Below are 4,298 nucleotides of genomic sequence, written 5' to 3'. Positions count from 1 at the left end.
CTTCCATACATCTTACAGTGATATCGTATAGCTAATGCAACGCCTCTATTACTACTATAATGCCTCATTTTCATATCTTGCAACACTTTGTTAGGTAATGCAATTCCTTTACCATAGTAGTCTAGTAATAGTACTAGATTAATATATTTAAAATTAAATAAATATATTTCAAATATTATGCCAAAAAGAAAAATTATTATACATTATTCATGCCCATGGGCATAATATATTACAAGGCTATTAACCAATAAACTAAAACAAAATTCATGGTTTTTCTCAGAAAACTTATTATATATAAATTACTACTATGTTCGTGTAAGTAACAACTCAAACAAAAATCAAAAGCTATCAAATATTTCATAATCAATTAATATCATCAGTAGCTTGGCTCATGGAATTGCCAATTGACCCCTTAATTAACCATGGTTAACTTGGTTGATTAATAGCACCACGTGTCGCACCACCGTGTTCTGTGAGTAACAACTGTCATCTTCTATGCCTTCATGTTGGCGAAACAGGAGTCCCATGTTTTTGGTTTCTAGTTCGGCATCATCTCCCCCCTCTGAGGTGATTGTTGCTGATGTCATGACTGCTACATGAGTTAAAAGCTCATATCATGTTTTCAATCAATATAGAAAGATCGAAGGTAAAAAATAGTATAAATAACTAAACGATTTACACTATACATGTCATAAACATAACCAACTGTGTAGATTTACAAGTATAGATAAATGAATCAAATGAATAACAGCTACATTATGGTAGGGAAAAAAAAATAAAAGCATGGATCAATGAACCAGTACCACAAAGAGATTAGTAAACAATTCAAATGGACAAATAAATACAGCATAAAGAGCTTTAGTTTCTGTACACGATATGTATCAATCGGAGAAGATGCATGACCACCTTGTCTTGGGGTGCATGACATTGATACTAAACACACAATCAAATATCACATAAAATGTCAAGGAAAACGTTCAAATAATTAGAGTTCAATAATAGGTACAAATCACTCACCCTCTATTATGAATGATAAAGAGGAGCTTAGCTTCAGCCTCGACAAAGAATCCACCCTTCAACTTAGCCTCTCTTCACATAGAGATAGTCACTTTCTCCTGGAATCAATAAGCAAGTTGCATTAGGAACCAAACATCACGACCAACTACAGGTAGAGACGGAACTAGTGTGACAAACCTGATTTTCGTATTCCTTACAGTATTATTAGAGATCTATTAAAGATTAGCTTCCTGTTTTTCGCTTAACTATTCTGTTCGGCATCAAGCTCTTGCTTCTTGTCCAAAATCTCATTCTTCCTCCCTTTTTTACTTTTCCCAAAATTGACTCCAAAACCAAACAAAAATAACAAGATCAAACAATATCTCTATACTAGAGCCATTCTATTACACTTGGCATGATCAGAGGAAAGATACTATATACATAATATAACTGGATCAAACATTAACTCTATACTAGAGTCATTGATATTACACTTAGCATGATTAGAGAGAGACAATATATACATAACATAACTAGATGACAAACTGTATACATATAATAAAACTCTTTAATAGAGCTGTTGTTTAAGATCCTTTTGTTTCATTACCCAAGTTATTTTGGTGTTGAACCTTTCTCAAATTGTATGATCGTACTATTGGCTGCATTGTAAGTTCTGGGTCAACCGCATCTAACAATCTCTCTGCATCTGCCAACTTTCTTACATAAACAGCAAGGTTTACGTCATCTTCCCTATTAAAATCTATAGCTTTCTTGGAAGTAAGAAGCTCTAAAAGAACCACACCATAGCTGTAAACATCACTTCGGTCAGTTAATTGGTAATTCTGATAATCTGGATCAAGGTATCCTAGTTGAGCACAAGTGGAAATATGAGTAGCCTCAGTGTCTACAAGCCTTGAGAGGCTAAAATCAGAAACTTTAGCATCAAGCTTTTTCATCTAGTAATATGTTACTTGATTTTATATCTCGGTGGAAAATGGGTGGCACAACAGAGAAAAAAAAATATTATGATGATTACGATTCCAGACGTTGTGAATGTCAAACCTGAAGACAAGTATTTGTTCTCAATTATGAACTGCTGGCAGGAAAAAAAAAAAAGAAACAAAACATTCTCCTATAATCAAGGGGGGTGGTTTTTAGAAATTAAGAGTACCTTGATATAGCTTCTTATGATTTCTGTATTTAGAAAATTAGAACAGTGCTTATTTTCGCTACACTTCTTAACTGCAATACCAATGTGAGTTGCTATCAGATGATCATATTTCACTAACTCGCTAATAGAAATCAATTATGTATTGTATATAAATCATTGTTATAAACCCCAGTATACAAAAACAACAATTTCAGCTGCTCAGATAACATGTACTAACATATTTGAACCAGCAGAGGTTGCTAATGATTAGGTTTTCAAAATTTAGACTATAGCTGATTTCATTTAGTCATAGTTGTTTCCTTCTCTTTCACCAAGTTACATTTTCGATTAAAATATTTACTAAAAGGATGCAAGATGAATGCAATGCTAGGTGTTGTTTTGTATCTCTAATATTCCAAATGTTTCCGGGGTCACTAAATTTGGTATTGTTTCCTGTAGAATTTCCACCTTAATTTGTAAAATTTGTAATGTGGTACTACAATTAGATCTTGTGAGGATAATTTCTAAACTCAACTAGTATAATTTTCTTTTACTGAAATATATGAAATGAAAGACAATTGAAGTTTATATCTTTGTTCTTGTTCTACAGAGGTTAATAAAGATTACTCACTGTCACATGTTCCATTGATTGAATTCCACTGAAATTTGTTGCTGCAAAAGCAACGCTTCTGTCCTGCAACTACAGAAACCGACAAACAAATCGAAGACTCTTTTGGACTCCACATCGAAGACTCTTTCCACAAACACTTGGTGTGCCTATCAAAACCCACTGTAGATTAACAAAAATTATGAATTGCACATAGAACACATTGAAATTATATTGGAAATTATATGAACTACTCACAAGCATCCCAAAACTACATATACATTCGTCAATCTGCATCCTAATCTCATTTCCAAAAACTAGAATTTTTAGAAAATCAAAATCGCAATCCTAAACAGAAAACAAAATAATAAAAAGAAAACTCGAATCAAATGCTAAAAATGGACATAAAGAACCCTAAAAGTCTAATGCTAAACCACAATTCAATAACTTGGAATGTGGAAAAGACCATATTCAATCAAATGAAATACAGAATGACAAATACCATAAACCCACACAAAACTTACCTTCTCTCATATTCAATCAAATGAAATAAAGAGGTGCGAGGTCGAACTTTCGCTCTCTTCGTCTTCCTTTCCTTCTCTCATATACATCTGTTTGATCACGAAATTCCTAATGTTATCACTTTCTTATTCCAGTCATTCATTCCAAAAATAAAAAAATTGAAAAAACCAAATAGACATCAAACAAACACAAGGAAAATAAAACATCAAAACATAGATGAACAAATTGAAATAACAGAAACCCAAACATCAGATAGTGCACAAAAACCTAATTACAAGAAAAATGAAAATAGAAGGGTTTCAAATCGGGGAAGAAATGAGTTTACCTTGAATTCTCATCAACCCTAAGCCCCGAATTTCCATCAATCACAGAATTTCTAAAGAAAGTCGACCCAGGAGATCTAAAAAAAACCCTTTGCATGATTCTTAAGAAATTTGGTTACCCTTTTCAACCCCAAATCGGGGAAGAAACGAGTTTTACCTTGATTCGAATCGCCGGCGACGCTCGAGAATCTTCAACTAGGCATCGCGAATTTGACAGACTCCCAAGGGAGATGTAGAATGTGGAGGTCGAGAACGAGAGATGAGAGAGAAATCAGATGGGGGAAATCAAATAGGGGCCGGGAAGGACTTAAGAGAAAATAGCTTGTGTTTCCGTGAAAGTGGGAAGGCAGAGGAAACTGTACAATGGGTTTTTTTAACAATTTGGTGTTTGAAATTTTTGGAGCGAAAATTAAAATTTTAGATGTTCACGAAAATTTTGTAATGTTAACACTTCTATGACATTTTACTAAAATTTTACTAAAATAATATGTTGCGCGAAATTTTTTGTGGGCTAACGCAACGACCTATATTTTACATTATTGATATTATTTCCTCAAATGTAACGACCATCATCAAGCCGTTGCAATAGATATATCTAATACAACGGTAACTATAAAGTCGTTGCAATAGCTTAATCCATAAACCTAAATTAAAATGGGCTGTTGCAATAGATGATCCTACTGCAACGGTATAAAAAACA

At 33.3% G+C, this 4,298-nt stretch overlaps 1 long non-coding RNA gene across 8 annotated transcripts; it reads right to left on the bottom strand.

The window, feature by feature from the left end:
- Nucleotides 1–214: 214 nt before the first annotated feature.
- On the bottom strand, nucleotides 215–4,033 carry LOC104896341 (uncharacterized). Of its 8 annotated transcripts, none has more exons than XR_008968974.1 (6): nucleotides 3,601–4,033; nucleotides 3,278–3,364; nucleotides 2,778–2,936; nucleotides 2,168–2,238; nucleotides 1,018–1,341; nucleotides 215–592 (listed from the first exon to the last, which is right to left on the bottom strand). It is a non-coding gene; the product is annotated as an uncharacterized LOC104896341 (long non-coding RNA). The 8 variants fall into 8 exon arrangements; XR_008968970.1 differs by having other exon boundaries at nucleotides 1,018–1,115; nucleotides 1,195–2,238; nucleotides 3,601–4,029; XR_002040212.3 differs by having other exon boundaries at nucleotides 1,018–2,058; nucleotides 3,601–4,029.
- Between the last annotated feature and the right edge of the window lie 265 nt (nucleotides 4,034–4,298).

This window comes from Beta vulgaris, chromosome 4 (assembly GCF_026745355.1).
Source record: "Beta vulgaris subsp. vulgaris cultivar EL10 chromosome 4, EL10.2, whole genome shotgun sequence".
Lineage (NCBI taxonomy): Eukaryota > Viridiplantae > Streptophyta > Magnoliopsida > Caryophyllales > Amaranthaceae > Beta > Beta vulgaris.
This window is presented reverse-complemented; position numbering and strand designations above follow the sequence as displayed.